This window comes from Protomyctophum parallelum (genome assembly GCF_964188405.1).
Source record: "Protomyctophum parallelum genome assembly, chromosome: 4".
Classification (NCBI taxonomy): domain Eukaryota; kingdom Metazoa; phylum Chordata; class Actinopteri; order Myctophiformes; family Myctophidae; genus Protomyctophum; species Protomyctophum parallelum.
In genome coordinates, this window is record NC_139700.1 from 30,509,687 (window position 1) to 30,521,452 (window position 11,766).

At 42.1% G+C, this 11,766-nt stretch overlaps 1 long non-coding RNA gene across 1 annotated transcript; it reads right to left on the reverse strand.

The window, feature by feature from the left end:
• Nucleotides 1-9,053: 9,053 nt before the first annotated feature.
• Nucleotides 9,054-10,270, reverse strand: LOC310856982. The gene is made up of 3 exons (XR_014569117.1): nt 10,180-10,270; nt 9,202-9,909; nt 9,054-9,153 (listed from the first exon to the last, which is right to left on the reverse strand). It is a non-coding gene; the product is annotated as an uncharacterized lncRNA (long non-coding RNA).
• Nucleotides 10,271-11,766: the final 1,496 nt, after the last annotated feature.

Consider the following 11,766-nt stretch of genomic DNA (forward strand, 5'->3'; position numbering starts at 1 on the left):
TATTATTATATGACGCTTTTTTTCTCTCATGTAGGCTCCATTATATCTGACTGCTTGTGGTTCAAGAAAGTACAAAATAAAAGTATAGGCTATGTCGCTATCATGGTACCAATCATAAATAGTTACAACATAAATAAACATTCTAGCAATTTGTAGGCCTATTTCGGTAACTTCTGTCTATCAATCTGCGTCGACTGACAGATGGCGATACGCACACATCGTAGAAGTCGATTCGTCGGGTGGTTCTCGCTAAGGAAAGACACACAGAGATCTCAACAAATGGCAGGATTAATCATTGCTCTAAAATGTTTTACAATGGGTTGGGATGGTTTGTTAACTCGATCTGCCTATAACGTCAACCTCACAGAGGAGGTTATGATTCTGCCCTGGGTCTCTCAATCAAATCAAACTTGTGTGTGTGTGTGTGTGTGTGTGTGTGTGTGTGTGTGTGTGTGTGTGTGTGTGTGTGTGTGTGTGTGTGTGTGTGTGTGTGTGTGTGTGTGTGTGTACGCACAGTCGCGCACACACACACACACACACACACACACACACACACACACACACACACACACACACACACACACACACACACACACACAGTAGATCAGGCCCCCCCCCCAGGGCTCTTGCTCTACTCCTATTATCCCAACGCATCTCTTTGCATAGCTCAACTCAGCTCACAGCGCATCACTCTGAGCTTGTAGCTCTGTTCCATTTGCACAATAATGTTCACCCCAGAACAGGGACGGCTGGGGTTATATGATGTGGTTAAAAAGCACAGCTGTGGTTTGTGGTGATGAGGTTTAACGCAAATGATTCCTTGTCAAATGCAATGTGCTCGGGAAGACGACATGTTGGTCACATTACCCCGATGAGGCAGATCAGACCTGAAGGCAGGAATAATGATGATGACATGAATGTTCCAGTGTTGTTTGTGCTCACAAACAGTAGGAAGTCAGCGGTGATGATGTCACTGCAGAAACCGGTCATCTTCCGTAATTTAATTCATGAGCCTGTTGTTGTGTTGACTCATCACGTTTTGTTTTTCATAATGTTGCAGGATCCTACATCATGCCTGATTTGCTGGGACCAGATTACATACATGACCATAATTATGTCTTACGTCATCATTGAGAGCTAGTAATACATGTAAAATAAAATAGCAAATTGTGCCTGATTTGCTGGGACCAGAGTACATGGTTTGTATATGTATAACTAGCTCTCAATGATGACGTAAGAAATATGTGGATTAAAGGACCCAATGCCAGAGTGTAATTGGTCTTCGATTGTGACGTAATGACGATATGTTTTAGTGTTGGGAGGATTAAAGGTAATGTTCCTGTGTATACATGTATGTAACCTGGTCCCAGCAAATCAGGCACAATTTGCTGTTTTATTTGCATACGCATGATGACGTAAGAAATATGGTCATGTATGTAATCTGGTCCCAGCAAATCAGGCACAATTTGCTGTTTTATTTGCATACGCATCAAATGTGGCGGGTTGGCTGGGACGGTTTTTGGCGCAAAGTAACCACAGTATACCTCTAATCAACTTACAAATTACATATATGTATAACTAGCTCTCAATGATGACGTAATAAAGATGTGGATTAAAGGACCCAATGCCAGAGTGTAATTGGTTTTCGATGGTGACGTAATCACCACGTAATGTGTATACATGTATGTAATCTGGCACCACTGCCATATCAGGCACAAGTAGTCATTACGTAACATGCATAAAGTATGTAAGTAGCAAATAGTTAAACCTAATCAACATTTCAAACGTTCCTTCACAGAGAAACTGAGATTTGACAGTTTGTAGCGGTCGAAAGTACTTGCGCGCTCTGCTTGCGCACTAGTAGGCCATTTATGGCCTACTAAAATGGCCTACTAGTGTGCAACAATAAATGGCCTACTAGTGCGCAACAAGCAAGTATGCACTCGACAGAGTGCAGTTCTAGTTTTATATATATTTTTTAGAGGGATAGACAGTAGGCTGACAGGAAATGGGGAGAGAGATGGGGGGGGGGGTGACATGCAGTAACGGCTGTCGGGATCGGGAGTCGCCTGGAGTGCTGCGCCACGGCCCAGGCCCATTTGTTTCCATTTGTACACAGGGTCACCCAGCGTGATAAGACATTACAGTAGAATCCCAGCTCTGATGATGCACTGGGTCTATCCTGGAAGAGAGGTTCATTGTTTGCCTCGCTCATCTACGAAGAGAAAAGCCTGGTCACACCCTAAGGCAGAGACGGTATCGGTGGAAGTGTCGTGCCAGAACATCCGCCAGATGTATTTCCCCCGGATACGATATTTCTTTCGAGCAATCACAACACTTGTTTCATTCACAGAGATGTAAACAGATTTGTAAAGCGTCAACGTCATTTCCTTGAGCGATACTTCTGCCAAAAATCCCGCAACTTCCGCCCCAAAAAAATGATACTGTCGGTGTCTATACAACGTAGGTCTTGCCAAGCGTGGTTCATTGTATGAGTATACCAGGGGAGTATCCACACCTGGTCCTAGGCCCAGGTATTTCTAGGTATTATGATGACAGTAGCGTCATTGCATAACATAATGTGAATGCAATCACTGCATTCAATTTAGCAAAATATGGCAGTATTATTATTCATCTTTTCCTATTTGGATCCAAAGCCACTGGCACTGCCTACTGTAGTTTGTCCAACTGTACCTGCATTATAGATTGATTGGTCATGCCTGCCTGATCATTATGTGCTTGTTTCTAGAATGCAGATTTGTTTTTCTTCACACTTTGTTTATGATTAAATATGAATGAGGGGCATCTCTGAGAGTATCCTAAATGTTAGCCTCACAAGGTCAAACGTCTATTGCAAAGTTTTTGGAAAGAGGAAGTCAGCAGTCCCTAGAGGAGCTAGCCTATACTTTACAACAGTTGTATCCTGAGGACTTCAGCTTTACTGGGCAACTCCACAACAGCGTCCACCCTTGATTATGGATTACTACATGATTGAGTGAAGACATCAAAGGTCATACTTGAATTGTAATTTTTGCTGAATGGATTTTCATTGATTCTGCATGCTCATGTTGTCTGCTGCTATGCTATGGGGTGCTGTCTTGCTAATTTGTAATTTGGAAGTGAGCTGAAAGAAACTAGCTGTTGTTACACTCTGCAGTCTTCAATGCTCAACACTACAACTTCAATACTTGTAGGCTGCCTGGGAGAGTGTGCATGTTGTTGTTTTCTGGTTGTTGAGGACTGCTCCTATCTTCTATATCAGGGGTTTTCAACTGGTGGTCTTTGAACCTATTGGGAAAGAGAGAGAGAGAGAGGCATTTGGGGCTGGGTCTCCAGAATGATGACAGTAAAGTGACAACTTAAGGACTTAATTTTGTACATAATTGTCCTAATACCTAAAAAAATAAGTAATACATTTTAAATTAAAAAGCACCATTACTGCATCACAAGAGTCAACAAACTATACTAAAATAATTGTCAAACATCGGCAAATTGTCAAATAATGTTTACATCATAACGTTGACCATTTGGTCCTTAAAACAAATAGACTATAGTGGTATAATAGTTGGTCAGATAGCTACCTTCCTGGTAATATTATTGACCACTTATTTTGTTTGTCCGGCAAACATCTAATTTTGAGAAAATGTCCACCACAAGATGGCATGGTGGAGAGCCCTGGTCAATGTTGCGAGAAGGGAAATCTCAAGAAGGAAGTGTGCCGGATTGCCTGCCCTAATTGAGTCATCAGGGGAGAGCCGAAACTTCCCTGGTTTTGGTCAGAGTCACATCGAGGGATGAACTGTACACCAGAACCAGATGCGAGACCCCTTCAGGTTACAGAACAGATCTCTCTGAGTGTATCTCAGCATTTTCTCTTCTTTTTACATGAATGCAATCCAATCCATAACCTTTTTTGTGAATAAAACATAATTCAGACCAATTTATTATAGAGTATCTACCTACTCTAGTAAGTACACTATGTTAATACCAGTAAGACGCCTGGGGGCGAGAAGCGACCTCGCCCTAAAGGGCGAGAAGTGACCTCGCCCTAAAGGGCGAGAAGTGACCTCGCCCTAAAGGGCACTGGCCATATATGGAGCATGTCTTGAGTGTACAGCCTTTGATGAGGTCAGATCAACATATGGAAAGTCAGAACTGGTCAGCTCCGCTCCATATATGGAGATCTAAGGGTGCCAGCAGTGGCAGTCTCTTGAGTATACACTACAGGGTTTGATGAGGGCCCAGGTAGGGCTTGAAGGCTAAGTTTGAAGAATGTAATATTGCCTATAGATTTTTTCCCAGCCTTGTTTCGACAATGAATTGTCAGCGAGGAGAACGGAGATTGGAGAGATGGCTCTTATCCCCAATTTATGCTTCATCATACGACGAGGGTCGCTCGCTGTGAATACAGTAGGCAACTAGGCATTCTATAATCTCACAATACGTCACAGATGAACTTGTAGATCTACTATTTTCAGCCTGTTACACCTTCATATGACTGGGACGGACACAGGCAGCCAGCCAGCCAGGGACACAGCCAGGGACACACATAGCTGTCTATAGGAGTTGTTGCACCACTCAAAAACTCACGGATACAGAATATAAAACACTTCTCCTCAGCACTTAACAGTAACAGCGAGGACACTCAGGACAGTGAGGGAATGCAGTGGTGAGCACCAACTATATTCTAAGATGCCTCATTCAACCTGCTGTAGAGAGGAAGAGGCAGGAAGAGATAACAATCATAGCATAATTTTTCTGTGGTTTGTACCTACAAATCACAGATAATGACTGCATTAGTAAATCTTGCAGAAGGGGAGGGGAGGGGGTGACGGGGACGGGGGGTGTGGGGAGTTGAAATATGTGTCTTCCACGGCCCTGGTGTGGAATGCAGTGTTGTCTCTGATATGAGTGAGGACTCAACATGCTGTGGAGGCAGAGACCTTGGAACCATTGCTGATCTAATGATACGCTACCCTCTTACTTTATAGTCTGCTAAAAGAGAGAGACCGAGGTAGGAACAATAAACAAATGAGAAAAAGAAATCCCCCATGTGGAAAGTGAGACACCAGTTCTGGGACATGAAGGAAGTGTATCCTTTGAGCCTTTTCCTTCTGTTCCCAATAACGGCGTCAAAAACGAACGACCTGAACCCTTGTTCCCGGCTCAACCCCTGCATTTTGACTCTGCTTCCTGTACTGTTAATAATCTTGTTGATTAAGTTCAATCAATCAAGCAAAACCCATGTCGAAGTGCCTTGAGCAAGACACTTGACCCCTTGAACTTAGTCAACTAAATATACTTTACGGTGGTTAATCGAAGAAAAATGTAGAAATATTGAATCAGCATACCTTTATTTCCTGCTCTAGAATATTGTTTTTCCTCATAATAAAAAATGCCAAATATCCTGCTAATGTGGCCCAACAATGAAATATGGGTCAGGAAAATGTGACATTGCGGGGGGGCCCAACACCAACCATGGTAACCATGGCCAAGCTCAGGATTCATGTGGGGATAGTGGAGGCCTGGCTTACATGCTCTGTGTGCCAGGTTTGTGAAAACATTCTCCAAAGGCCAAGCAAAAATACGGCCTTCCCTGCATATCCAAAACCACCACAGATAGAATGAGAGCAGATTGGTCTTTTCTTTTTAGTTTCTTTATTTATTTACTTTAGCAGAGAGACAAACATGGAGGAAAGAGTTTATGTATTGGAGGCATCTGTGAGCATCCTGTATCTCTGCAGTGTCTTGAGACAATTCTAGCTAACAGCTTATAGGCTATTAACCCAATTGCAGTTGCTCTTGACTCTCGTTTAAAAAGGCTTATTCCTCTCCTATTGTGTTCGCATGAATAGTGCTGTCAGCACAACTCTTTGCCCACAACAGAACTCAGCGTGAACCCTTCCGCGAAACCACTAGTGTATGATCTATGAACGTTGCGCCAGCTTTGTTTATCTCATGAAATGACGTTAATTATCTCACCTCATTCCATATGTGATGTTGGTTTGCCATGTTAAAACAATGTGACAGGCTTTTTCTTGGCTGCATTTATACAAACGTCATCACTGTCTGGGGAAGTTAACTTAACCTTAACTTGTGGTATAAGAATTCTAGGGCAGATGATTCACATATTCTTTTTTTTTTCTAGGTCAGCTGTGTGTGAGCAATACACTTTGGCTTTTGTTCACACTGCAGACAAATTGGAATTGTTTCTCAAAGGCAATATTCAGGATTGACCGTCCACACTGTTATCTGATAAGTGATCAGATTGCATTTCTGCATTGGTTTTATTGATTGATTACTTTATTAACAGTTTGCAAAAAGTACACAGATACAGTTTAAATCTCACTTTAAGACACTTCTGGCCTGGGCATCATGTCCACCCAGCCTTTTGTGTGCCGTGTTCACCCAAGACAAGTTGGTTAATTCAATATTTAGATATTTGATATTCATTTGATCAGACTGTCCTTCACAAAAGCCCATTCAACTTTAAACTCACAATAACCACATCCGCTCATTGAAACCCTGGTTCTGGTGGTGACTGAAATTCTTCTAATCTAATGCATGAACAGATCATAATTTTTATATTATTTCATGCAATTCGTGCATGAATTTAATGGATTTCATGCATGGTAAAATTAGTCTACATACTGTACAGAAAATATGAACATAATGAAATACAGTAACAAATAAAATAATGTATTAGAAGTACAATATCCTTCACCAGAACCAGAGACATGTGTTTTCAATGAGTACAACATAGTTAACGTGGAGTTTGAAGTTGAATGGGCTAATATTGGATGGGGGATGCATGTCTGATCAAATTAATATCAAATATCTAAATATTGAATGAAGCAACCTAAAGACTGTCTGGGGTGCACAGAAAAGGCAGAGTAGACGTTAAATGGAGCAGCATTGCAGCAATGTGGTAATTCTAGGTCGTTTTCTAGGTTTTGGCATTGCCAGTGTGTGAACGCTGCATGAAATGGGCCTGGCACCAGCAACATACCGGTTTGATGCTCCTCTAGTGGTTTACAATTCAATTCAAAGGGCTTTATGGCATGTGAAAACATACGATTACATTGCCAAAGCAAAAAGTGGAACAATACGATCAAAACAAAATGTATGTACAATTGAAAGTCAGAATTTCCAATGAATTATTTTCTATGTATACCGAGATCTCTTGATGCAGATACTGCAGGAACACACACAATGATTAGTAGTGCTTAGGGTGGTTGAGTTCCATTTCATATCCTTCCCCTATCACAGCAGATCATGAATCTTGATGCTGTGGTTGCACATTGTTGTACTTCGCCGAACAGATATGGGAGTTTTTTTCTGTAAATAAGAACAATTGGGATGTTTTCACATGCGTATCTATCGCAAATGTATTGGTTAAATAACCATGGTTATCATATAACCACCAGTTTTTTTGTCATTAACGTAGTCATGTTTTCAAACTCTTCTTGGGCGATTGCACACACACTTCATGATCATTGGGTAATTTACACTAAATATTTCATTTTGCTACTAGTCAGATGAATAAATCCCACCCTTTTCACATCGGCCTGTTACATAGCGCGACCAGCAGGTGGATTTTAGCAAAACACATTTTTGGAACAAAATGCGTCAAATCATGAATTTGAACGTCCAATTGCCGTTCGAAGAAGAAGGCGCAAGAATAAATTATACCCTTTTCACATTGACCTTTTATAGTACCACCAGGAGGCCACAATAACCTTCCTGACCTGGTGGAGATCAGTGATTTCAAAACAGTGGGACGGGACCCATTTTTGGTTTGTAGATTCAGAACAGGTTTTGACTATTAAATAGGACTCAAGTGGTGAATTTATAGTGTATTTTCGTAAGTTTAGGTCCTGGGGAGATGGAAAATGTATCGTTAAAGTCTCAAGTTGAACAGTTTGGGAGCCCATGAACAAAATAGCAGTGATTTGAGTCAGTGATGTTGTTGCTAAATTTGACCGATGTTGTGAAATTAGATGTCATGTGACAGGAGATTGGCACATCACACCACAACATCTGAAAGCAGACTCTTGAACCGGCACAGTTCTCTGCTGAGGGTTCACTTCCCCATCATGTTCCTTTTTTTAGTTGAAAGGCATTTATGTTGCCATTTGTTCTCAGTTTCAACCTGATTCCAGAGAATCCGCTCTTAATTTGGAAGTATCCCCAAAATAACCATTTTCTACTTCAAAATAATTGCATTCTTCAAAAGAAGCGAAGTGAAACTCTAAGAAGTGTCAGGACAATTTGAAGGATCATTTACCGTCTACAAGGATACACTATACTCAGAGGACATATCATGGCATGTTTTTCTACCCTGGGAGTCCTTTTCCTGTTTGGATTTATCACCTTGTCTGCTAACAAGGAAACCTGTGACCCTGCTGCAGTTGGTCAAAAGAAGCTGACGCTGCCTTTTGACGAAAAGGCACTGTCAGCCACAGATTCATTGAAATGGACCCACAACGGCACCATCATTTTCCACAAACAGTCTGGCAAGGTGTCCATAGGCAAGCCAGAGGATGTCACTGCGACCGGAGATCTGCAGCTTTACGACTTAAAGTTCTCCGATGCAGGGGTCTACAAAGCAGATGTGCATGATCAAAATGAGACATTAGTTAAAGGGCAGACCACTCGTCTGTGCATGATTGCACCACAACCAAAGCCTGTGGTGACGTTCATTTGCGACTCGAAGGCCAACGTGGTCACCTTAACCTGCAATGTACCGCAAGCTCAAGGCTTGATCTTTGCATGGGCTCTAAATGGAAAACCCTTACCTAGTGAAACTGGGCAAACACTGAAGTCCTCGTTGAAGGGTGTGAAGAACAACGACTTTGCCTGCAGTGCAGCCAACAAGGTTGGTAAGGAAAGCAGTATCGGCATCCGACCAACATGTCCGCCTGAACCTCCAATGTGTCCGCCTCAACCTCCTCCAACCTTGTTGTGTTTTAAACCCAAGATAGTGTTGGCGGCACTAGCAGGAGCAGGAAGCCACTTTTCTGCTCATCATCACCATTATCGTACTTTGTCGTCGACATCGGCGCCACACGGCTGTACTGAGCCTAGGAGATAGAGGGCAGCTCCAAATGTCACAGCTGACTCCAGCTGACCTTGTCGGCCATGACTATGAGTCTATGCACCCCACAGAGCGCTCGCCTCCATCTAGCCCTAAAGCTTCACCTATGCACCCCACAGAGCGCTCGCCTCCCCCTAGCCCCAAAGCTTCACCCATGTACTCCACGGAGCGCTCGCCTCCCCCTAGCCCCAAAACTTCACCCAGAGCCTACACCCTGGCTGTTCCTCAGCCTGGCCCTGGAGCCCAGGCTTCAGAGAAGACCCCGGAGTTCTCCACAGCTGCTGAAGGTCAGAAACACTCACCCGTACCCAAGCCCAGGACCAAGGCTCCCCAGACCACAGGGAACTGAATCTGAACTGTTTGCTTTGTATTCTGTACTGTAAAACAATAGCTTGTGAGATAACATATTGTTGGCTTATCCAAAAATAAATGGGCCAGAAGAGGTTTTGGTACTGTACGGAGATGATCATTTGAGAGGTTTCAAAAACTGTTGCTTGGACTGTTCTCTAATGTTCTTAGAAGGGAAGTTGGAATACGCTGCAAATGACAAATGCACAAAATATGACAAATGTTTTTAGAAGCACAACCCTTAAAATGTAGGACTAGTGGCTGCTTCAAAGTGTTATAAGTGTCTCTCTTGTCCACAGGGTCGAACAAATGTGTAATTTCTGTTGGCCCAACATGGCTGTTCAACAAACTAAGCACTTAACGCCTAGAGCCCAGGGCTCTAGGACCGCTACCCGCTAGTATTTCACCAAATATATTATATTATATCATATATATTTGAAATAATCTGCATTACTCAAACAATTCTCTTCTAACAATGGTCTATACTGTCTGACTGGCAGCAATCCATCTTCTGGCTAATTGTTCATGTAAACATACTTGTCTCTTGCATGTGAGCCTCTGTTTTGATGCTTGTCAGATTTATAAGATTGATATATTGATTATAACTTCTGAATTATGATCCATCAATGCTATGTTTGTACAATGTTCCACAGCAAAACTTCATCCAAGAACAAAAACAAAATCCTGTAACAATGTCCCAAGAGTCAGAGTTTAAATACATTTCTCCAACATACAGTAAATAGCAATATGTTTTGTTCTTGAACTGGCAGTGTTGGAAAATCAAGCCTGACATTGGATGTTTCATATAAAGAGAACGGAGCAACCAGAAATAATAGACTGCTTGGCTTGTCTGAAATAATCACACATGTTTAAATAAAGGTTTTTTTGAACAAGATAATCGAGTTGTCAAAATACGATATATCAGATATGTCTAGGCTATAGAAAAAATACATTAAGCAGCTTATCTGTGTCAAACACAAGCCATTGTTCCAGCCTCTTAGATGTCAGCATTCTTGCACTTATTAAAATTTGCTTGCTTGCAAGAAGTTATTAAAGGGGGGGTGGTAGAAATCAACAGAGGCATGGCTTAGCGGAGGCAAATATCTATTATCTCCGACGGGTAAACGGTAATCCACACATGAAAGTGTTTGCTGTCTCGCCTAACGCTGTGTGACAGCCACATAATGGAATCCCCCTGAGCGTCATCAAGTAAAACTTACAAGCCAATGTCATCTTTTGTCGGGGCCCTGCTCCGCTAGCTGCTCCTCTATGTACACGGGCTGAAATTTCAGTCCGGCCAGCAGGGATTTGGAAGCAGAGCTGGGGATCTACCGCTGGAACAATGCCACTCATCTTTTCTTGTAAGTCTGGAGATTCAGCTGGCAGCATGCCTGCACGTTACTTCCCCCCACATCGAGGCCATGGCACGCCACGCCACCCCGAGGCAGGGACGGACAGATAATGTGTGTGCACGCCATAACGTATCTCAAAGTAACTCGGTACATAATGTACTCAATACTGTACTGTACAATCTTGAGGTATTTGAATTTTTGAGGTATACTGTTACTTCTACCCCACTACATCTCAGAGGAAAATATTGTACTTTTGCTCCACTAGAATTATATGAAAACTTTAGTTATTAGTTAATTAGATTTTCATTATTATTACAAAATAATAACAGAGTACTTTTATTTTTGGTAAGTATATTTTGATGCTGATACTGTAAATGCCGAAAGTAGGATCTACGTTATTCTACTTGTAACAGAGTATATCTATATTGCAGTCTTGATACTTTTATTTAAGTAAATCATGTGAGTACTTATTCATCACTGGTGCATGCATAGCTTGGCCTCTGAAAATACACACGAACAGTTAGGCTACACATTGGTGGATAATTTGCGTTCATGTAGACGCACGAATACATGTACATTCTTCATGTCGCTACTTAATGAAACACGTCTAGTATGGCTCTGCCAGATCTGCCTGGAAGTAGAAGGGAAATACTTCTGAAATGTGTTTAATCAGTGGCTCTTGGAGTCTAGAGGATACACCCGTTTGATGTTGGAGTGTGTGTGTCCAGGAAAGAGGTCAATTACCCATGGAAACTATTTATATACACACACACACGTTGGATCATTCCTATTACGGTTCTCTCCTTGCCACAGACTGTGCCAAGTCCGAGATAAGTACGGAGCAAATCAGAAAATCAAGACGCCAGGCAAGAAAGTGGCCCTTTTTCATCAGATTTGCTGAACTTCTGAAAACATATGAGAGCTGATTATGACCTATTAGCATACCTTGGACAGATTATGCACTGCTTG